General features: G+C 36.5%; 1 protein-coding gene across 4 annotated transcripts in view; it reads right to left on the reverse strand.

Moving 5' to 3' along the window:
* The window catches only part of LOC115218280 (glycine receptor subunit alpha-3-like), a 196,286-nt gene that overhangs the window by 32,997 nt on the left and 153,289 nt on the right, over nt 1–10,000 (reverse strand). The window lies entirely within an intron of this gene.

Here is a 10,000-nt window from a genome sequence, read left to right on the forward strand (position 1 = left end):
TAGTTAAAAGTATTGTTAGTAGGTAAGCTCTATCTATGTGTAACATGCTTAAACTACCATAACAACAACAATAATTGTGATTTAAAATTTTAGCACAAGGCCAGCAGTTTCTAGGGAGGGGTTAAGTCGATTACATCGACCGCAGTACTTGACTGGTACTTACTTTGTCGAACCCGAAAGGATGACAGGCAATGTCAAACTGGACGAAATTTGAACTCAGAACGTGAAGACAGACGAAATGCCGCGTGCAAGCGATTCTACCAGCTTGCCGCCTTAACGAAGATTACAATAATAATCCTTTCTACTATAGGCACAAGGCCTGGAATTCGGGGGAAGGGGTTAAGTCAATTGCATTGACCCCAGTACTCAACTGATACTTATTTTATCGACCCCGAAAAGATGAAAGGCAAAGTCGACCTCGGCAGAATTTGAACTCAGAACGTAACAGCAGGGGAGATACCTATTTCTTTACTACCCACAAGGAGCTAAACACAGAGAGGACAAACAAGGGGCAGACAAACGGATTAAGTCGATCACATCGACCCCAGTGCGTAACTGGTGCTTACTTTATCGACCCCGAAATGATGAAAGGTAAAGTCGACCTCGGCAGAATTTGAACTCAGAACGTAACAGCAGACGAAATACCAATTTCTTTACTACCCACAAGGGGCTAAACACAGAGAGGACAAACAAGGGCAGACAAACGGATTAAGTCGATCACATCGACCCCAGTGCGTAACTGGTGCTTAATTTATCGACTCCGAAAGGACGAAAGGTAAAGTCGACCTCGGCGGAATTTGAACTCAGAACGTAACGGCAGACGAAATACCTCCAAGCATCTCGCACGGCGTGCTAACACTTCTACTACCTTGCCACATTGAAGATTACGATAATAATGGCGATAAAAGCGCAATAGCAATAACGATTATCCGCCTGATATGCACACAAGACGATAGACTACTTTAGTGATGGGGATGGCGGTGGTCAAGGTAGAGATGATAGGTGGATGACTTAGTTTATTATGTCGATCCTATTATTTAACTGGTAAAGCTTTTTTTCGACTCCCGAAAGATGAAAAATAAATTTAATAATATCCTGCAGAATTTTAACTCTGATCATATAGGACATCAAAAAAATACTGCTAGGTATTTTTTCCGAGACTAACGATTCAGCTAATCCATAACAACTTCAACAACTCCAAGGAAGGATCCTGTTTGTCTTCGCTAGAAATAGCAGACAACTCTCCCTTTAAAAAAGCACACTGAAGGTGAAGTATATGTTGGACCATATAGTCAGATTTATATAAAAAGACAAGCTAGTCATGATTGTAACGCCTCTGGCCACAGATCTAATAGATTAGGACCTTGGAGGCACACAAGAAAAGTTTAGCATTTCACAACAGTAACTATACACGGCACTAAATAACTACAGTAAACAATATTTCACTATATATATGTGTGTGTAAGTGTATGTGTGTATGTGTATATATGTGTGTATGTGCGCGCGTGCATTCATGTGTGCATGAATATACATACGGGAATGTGTATATATAATATATATATATAATATATATATATATATTATATATATATATATATTATATATATATATATATATATATATATATACTCAACATATATTTTAAAACAGTAAACAACACTACATTGTATAATCAACAGTATACAATACTCCGTACACAACACTACACTCAAACTACACACTGCTGTCTGAATTGAAGGAAATATCGGACAATATTAGACTAAAAGATGAGATGGTCATGACTGGAATGTGCTTGATCATAGGTTTGCTCAAAAACAGAAGAGATTATTTGGAGCTAATTATCATTGTCACCGCAAAAATACAGATTATTTTGTGCATTAGGTTTTATCTCTGTCTTTATGCTAACGAATATAAATCAAATTAGAAATAAAAAAGACATCAATAACGTCTTTCGATTGAATAGAATGTCGCTAATTATGTTTATGCAAAGGAGGTGTTTTGATTAATGAGCTGGTAATACTTTTCCCCGGTGAGTTATTGATGTAATGGAGTAAATCGGGGGATATTTCTTCATGAGAGTGAAACTGCGTTGGGTCGTGACTTGCAGCAGCCTCTTTCCTCGGCTAAAACTATTACTATTGCTAGCATAGGGCTGCGAGCTGGCAGAAACGTTAGCAAGCCGGGCGAAATATTTAGCGGTATTTCGTCTGCCGTTACGCTCTGAGTTCAAATTCCGCCGAGGTCGACTTTGCCTTTCATCCTTTCGGGGTCGATTAAATAAGTACCAGTTACGCACTGGGGTCGATGTAATCGACTTCATCCCTTTGTCTGTTCTTGTTTGCCCCCTCTATGTTTAGCCCTCTGTGGGCAATAAATAAATATATTACTATTGCTATCAAAACAGGACCAGCTTATTTATTCGTCACAATATACACAATTGACAGGACTTGGATCAGGACCGGATTATAAAGCAATCAATGTAAGCAAGATAGGTAAGGACAGATTTATATTTGTCGCTATAGACCAAATCATAGTGCCATATAGTATATTAGTCACCACAAGTCAGCAGGTTATATATTAGCCGCTATACACATAAGTGTATAAAATGTCAGTTGCCTTTTGCACACCTGAGGAAGCTGAATTATAAATTAGTGGTTTCAGTCACTATTGAGAATGTTGTGTAGTCTCTCTGAACACAAATCACAAATAATCCAGTATTTTAGTTCTCCTAACAGTGAGCTATAGAAATAATATTCTCAACTGGACTCTAAATGAATTAGCATGACTAGATAGAAAACCAATGATTGCTTTTAGAATATGCCAGAAAATGATGGTATGTACAAAGAATATAAGAAGGCAGAAACCTAAATTGATAAAATTTTTGCACTGAAGAATTATATAAGTATCTTGTAGAATTATACACTGAAGAATTATATAAGTATCTTGTAAAGAACAATGAAGAGACTATAAAAAGCTAGAGATACGGACGAAATAGAGAAAATCTGTTGTCAAGGAAGCTAATAAATATAAAGTAGAAACCGAAATAAAGAAGAGGAAAGTTGAAACAACAGAAATTGGCAAAAAGCTAAAACTTAGCAAAAAAAAAAAAATAATAATAATAAAGGTAAACAATATCATGTCAATGTAATAGTAAGAAAATTGTTCACATGATCAATACCTGTCCAATAAAAAGAAAAAGAAGCTATGTAGAAAAATTGCAGTACTGGTTGAAAATTTTCAGGACACAAAGCTAATACTGGTGGGGTATTGCTTGTGACATTGGGTCAAATCATTCCTGCGAGAATCCGCCAAAGGTTATAATGAAATACAATATATTAATTAATTGCAGGATATGAAGAAATTTGGAAGTAATACTTTATCGCTTGACATTGTCTCTTGATATTGCCTCTAGACATTGTACAATTTAAGCCAAGAGAGAATATATCGATATTTATAAAAGAGTTCTCTGCTCAGGAAATTATATTCGCATTACGAATTATATCAGCATTAAGAGCCTAATAGAAAAGCTGCGGTTTAACTATACACCAGAAAAATATTTCAGAGAATGAGAAAGCGACTTTTCTCTGGGATATGCCAGTCTAGTTAGATAGGGAGAACAAGGTTAATCGGCTAGGTATTGTTGTAAAAGAAAACCCAGAGATGTTATCCGAATCTGGGTACTGAAGCTGAAACAATCGATAATATAAAAGGTGCCTTGGAATAATTTAAAACATACATAAAATAGAAAAATAAAACCCGAGACTTACAGATATGGAAAACAGACAGAAAATAGCATGTCTACACATTGCACGTCTATTGGTTTCAAATCATGGCATAAGAGCAGCAATTTTGGGGGATGGCTAATTGATTACATCGACCCCAGTGTTCCACTGCTACTCATTTTACCGATCGCAAAAGGAAGAAAGGCAAGGTTGAGCTCATGGTGAATTTGAATTCAGAACGTGAAGAACGAAATGCCGCTACGCATTTTTCCCGGAGTGCTAACAATTCTACCAGCTCGCCGCCTTAGACTCTACACACATATTACACAGAGAAATTTTAATAGAATTAAAAATACTGCACCACAACACAAGACATATCCAAGGTGGATGGAAGCACTCCCTCGGTTACGACGATGAGGGTTCCGGTTGATCCGAATCAACGGAACAGCCTGCTCGTGAAATTAACGTGTAAGTGGCTGAGCACTCCACAGACACGTGGACCCTTAACGTAGTTCTCGGGGAAATTCAGCGTGACACAGAGAGTGACAAGGCCGGCCCCTTGAAATACAGGTACAACAGAAACAGGAAGTAAGAGTGAGAGAAAGTTGTGGTGAAAGAGTACAGCAGGGATCACCACCATCCCCTGCCGGAGCCTCGTGGAGCTTTTAGGTGTTTTCGCTCAATAAACACTCACAACGCCCGGTCTGGGAATCGAAACCGCGATCCTATGACCGCGAGTCCGCTGCCCTAACCACTGGGTTATTGCGCCTCCACTATATCCAAGGTACCCAGACATTGGATAGACACTACGCAGAAAACATTGCATGAAAATAAGGCTATTTGAAAGAAAAAATAAACCGGTTTTTATATTTACCACAAAGGAGAATCTTATGTGCACAATCTATAATCTCATATACACATAAAAACATAAGTTAATGCCCCAGTATCTCTCTTTCTGTCGAGTGAATTAAAGTAAGACAGAGAGTACTGGAGATATATACAGATATAATATTTACTAATAACGTTTTGATCTTTACATTATCTATAGTGAATGAAAAGTTATTTTCCCATTAGGTTGGTTCCTGCTCCATTAAGAGAGCCTATTTTAAGAGCGGTACATGATTGTCATCGGTACACATTTTTCTATGCACACCGTCCATTACACGCACACACTCACATATATACAATGTAACACATACACATATGTGTGTATGAATATATGTATGCATATATGGATGTATACATGTACATATGCATGCGTGAGCGTGTGTATGTATATATACGTATATGCATATTAGGTATATATATATATATATATATTATATATATATATATAATATATATATATATATATATATATATACAAGCACACACACACACACACACACACACATATATATATATATATATATATCAAGTTTATATACACATACATATATATACATACACATATCCATTTACATACACATGTTACGTATATATGTGTATACATATATGTATACACATACGTTTATATACATATGCATATAGATATAAAGTTGTATCTATATTATGTATGTACATAAATGTTATATACATACATGTATACGTGTGTGATTATATATAATTGTACAAATATATACGCACATGCACATACATAAACACACACACACATACATACAGACAGACACACACACACACACACACACAAATATACATCATCTACGTACTCACATAAAGTAACTGCGCAAAAAAAACTGCATGGTGTCGATACTCTCAAACTCACACACACACAAATATATACACATATACACATTGAAATACATCTCAAGTCCACATATATGTACGCTCACAAATGTAACATGTACAGCACACATTCCACCGCGCAAACATATACACCATATGCACCAGCGCATATAAGGAAAAACACGGACTTACATACATACATACATACATATATATATATATATAATATATATATATATATATATATATATATACACACACTTTCAAGAGCATTCTTAGTTGTATACACACTCCGAAACACACACACACACACACACACACACACACACACACACATACACACACCCGTACAGTCACATCGTGTATATACTCTATCATGAAAGCTCACATATAAACGCCGTCATTAATTGCATACAGTAACAGATAGCGTGACTTAACAAAAATCAAAGTGAAACTGAATGAATCATTGATCTGACGATTTCCTACCGCTTCCACAGACGGACTTAGCCATCAATAAGGCTTATGTAAACACAGTCTTTCAGATGAGCATTCAGACAAGACATACACACACACACTTACTAAGATACCTTCATACCCACTGACACTTATGAATATATGTGTCGGTGTGTGTATATATAATATATATATATATATATATTGATACAGGTGCACTAAGAAACATGGTAATCAGTAACCATCATCGTCTTTGTTCGTTGTCATCGTCGTCGTCGTCGTCATTGTCAAATATGCTTTGAAAACTCTGCTTTCTTGGTAGCAATGGTAGAATATGCTATTATGCTAGTGAAGGTGACTTTTAAAAGAGTGCTCCGTAACCTCTATATACTTTGTGTTACTGGTAACGAAATCTCTCTGATATGCAATATTTCTCTCTATGTATTTATTTAATTAGGAGGCAAAACTTTATTTAGGCAACTGCTAATCGATTTTTTATCCCACCTTTGTTTAAAATATTTTTCATTCTAATTCTTATCGATAGGAGTCAAATGTTATGCATACAGGGTGTTTGGGTTAAATTTGGCGATTATTCATGTTTTCAGGAAGAGCTTGGTGTTTTGGTGAACAGTCAACGGCACTGGGGAGCATAAGATAAAAGTTGGAGTTGAGAAAAAGTTAGCTGACATGGGAGACTGAAATTCATCTGAATATTGGAAAAAGAGTTGCCTGTATCATGATGATTCGCGGCGGGTAGCAAAATGCCGACATCATGATAGCTGCTCAGTTAGCTGTAAAGGCTGTCAGGCGTGACATGGACTGCTGCCACGGAGACTACGAAGCTGTGTCCAACTTGAAGGGACGTAGTAGGTGTTCTGATTGCGTCCGTATGCCTATTTCATCCAACAGTTGAAGCCTTAAGCTCAATTCAGACGGCTTTGTGAAGTTGTTGGTGACAGTGGTCAATCATTAGTTGGAGAGGGGTGGAAGACCATAAGTGAGTATAGCTGAAGGATTCGGCTCATTGTCGGAGAATTTTTATGACTTCACCAGCCTCATTTGCTGGTCTCGTAATTCTCCCGATTGTATTCCCAAGGATTACTATGTGTGGGATGCTGTTGAGAAAGTCACCAACCACTCTACCTGCAACACTAAGGCCGAACTGATGGCCAAGATCTAGATGTTCGAAGAATTTCCAGGGACACAGTGAAGAACGCATGGACCAGGTTTCGGAGTCATCTTGAGGCCATGATAGGAGTTGAGGATGGCTACTTTGAGTAAACTGATATCTCCCATCCATGACCCAGTTGGTATTTTTTTTATTTTTAAAAATACTTTAATTTTTGGATAAGATATTTATTCTCTTTTCTTTTTATGCAAACTGGCAGATTTAGCACGAACCCTCTGTATAATGTTACATGCATACTACTACACCGAGCAACCGTTATATGTTAAAATCCGCTGTAAAAATTATTGTTGCGAAATATTTTCTCCTCCTAAGTTGGAAACATTTCTTGGGCGACCACAAATTCCACCGAATTTTCATCAGAAAATAATGTGAAAATCAGCTCCAGTTACATTGGAAGTATATCTAACATAATATTAAGCCAAAACTCAAAATTATGGCAAACGATAATAAAGTAAATAAATTCAATAATACAAATTTTGATATACAGGTTTAGATTCCGCAAGGGGCAATTGCAGAGAGAAAAACAACCAGCCTAACAGCAACAAGCTGCATATCTTTTACAAAACACTGCTTCAAAAAAGATCTGCACTAGCACAACAGCTTATTCTGCCATCGTACAAGGAAAATGCCAGAGCTCTTTCAAAGCACATCTGGTACTCTAAAGGAAAAAGTGACTCACTAATACATTATGGACAATATCAGGTGAGACAAAAACATTTCAGAATTGAAGTGTTAAGACCCTTTCGCTGCGGAAGATATTCTCCTTTCAGAAACATGCAAGAACGCATTAACCTGTGAACTACGTCATTGGATCATGAGACGCAAGTGTTTCTGCGTTTTTTTTTCTCTTGTGTTGTCTGTTACGAATACCAAATCTATCCTTCACAGCCCGATAGGAACAATTAGTTCATATATTAAAATTGTATTTGTTGGTGTGCATAAAAGTTAGTCAAGCTAGAATTTAAATAAATTCTTTACACGAATATATTATATTTAACGATGCTTCATTGATTTGGCGTCCGTTGCTTAGATGTGAAAGTACGCAGAAATTTATCTGTCCGACGGACCAATGAGAGCATTTATAGCCCAATATGTTTTCAAATATGCCATCTAGCAAAATAATGTTTCCCGGAGAATATTTCAGCAGTGAAAGGCCTTCTACTTCCGAATGCATTCGAACGTATTAAATATAACCTATTATGATATATATATATATATATATATATATATATATATATATATATATATATATATATGTATAGATTGAGAGAGAGAGAGATAGATAGATAGATAGATAGATAGATAGATAGATAGATAGATAGATAGATAGATAGATAGATAGATAGATGATAGATAGATAGACAGACAGATAAACAGAGACAGACACAAAGATATAAAACGTTGCCTTTGTGTGTGTGTGTGTCTGTGTCTGTGTGTGTGTGTGTGTGTAGTTTATCTCGTGTGTAGAAATTGATGTACGACTGCGACTGTTAAGTTCAGAGCTCCGCGTAGATTATCATCGCAGTCTGCTGACATATAGTGGTTAAGCAACTATCCATACTTAGTAGTATTACTAGTTATGAAATACATTTTAGAGAGTTACTTCCCTTATATATGTCAAAAATGGATTAAAAATGGGAAAAATTGATGGTAAATCTTTTTTTAAATCGTAGACTCATCGTAGACGCGCGCTAATACCCAGACGGTCTCGATATGAATCACGACTATAAGATACCCGGTTTTGGTTAAACTGCACCGCAAAATGTGGGAGTAGTTAGGAATCTAAATCGTAGGAAACAGACACAACCTCACTTTTATATATAAAGATTTCCTCTATTACATAATATTGAGGTCTCTTTCTTTTTTTATTCTTACTGTTTTTACCAATATACATATATATATATATATATATTATATATAATATATATATAGTTACAGAGATGTACTTGCATAGCAAGTGACTTGATCTGAGATCGTGTGCTGGAACGAAAACAGTTGCAGCGTTGAAGGTGTTTATAAGCCATTAAGAAACACACAAAAACCGTTAGATTCACTTCAACATTTAAATTTAATTTGCCAAAATATTTTCGTCGCTTTGAGACCGCGACCTGTTAGCACGATATTTTTGTCAGTGAACATGTCGCGGTCTCAAAGCGAGGAAAATATTTTGGCAAATTAAATTTAAATGTTGAAGTGAATCTAACGGTTTTTGTGTGTTTCTTAAATGGCTTACAAACACCTTTCACGCTGCAATATATATATACACACATATATATATATGTATATATGTATGTATGTGTGTATATGTGTATGCATGTATGTGTGTGTGTGTGCGTGTCTGTGCTTGTGATTGTCCTCCACCACTGCTTGACAACACCACTGCTTGACAACGAATGTTGGTTTGTTTACATCCCTGTCACCTAGTGGTTTGACAAAGGAAACAGATAGAATAAGTACAATGCTTACAAAAATAAAACTGGAGTTGATTCATTAAACTACAATTCTTCAAGGCATTGCCCCAGCATGGCCACAGACCAATGGCTGGAAAAAGCAGAAGAATAAAAGAATACATTCTCTGCTTTGGTCTTATGTTCAAGGCATGAGAAAGCTTGAGTTTACATGAGAAGGCCTAACAGACTGGTAGAAACAGCAGCCAAATCTCCCTCAAATCACCTTACTGTCTTATGTATGTATATATATATGAGCCAATGAGGGGGACCTCTACATGGTAGCTAGACCTGGTAGAAATAGCAGCCAAATTTCCCCCAAATCACACCTTACTGTCTTATCTATGTATATATGTATGTATGAGCCTATGAGGGAGACCCCTACATGGCAGCTAGACATGGTAGAAATAGCAGCCAAATCTCCCTCAAATCACACCTTACTGTCTTATGTATGTATATATATA

This window comes from Octopus sinensis, linkage group LG13, assembly GCF_006345805.1.
Source record: "Octopus sinensis linkage group LG13, ASM634580v1, whole genome shotgun sequence".
Classification (NCBI taxonomy): domain Eukaryota; kingdom Metazoa; phylum Mollusca; class Cephalopoda; order Octopoda; family Octopodidae; genus Octopus; species Octopus sinensis.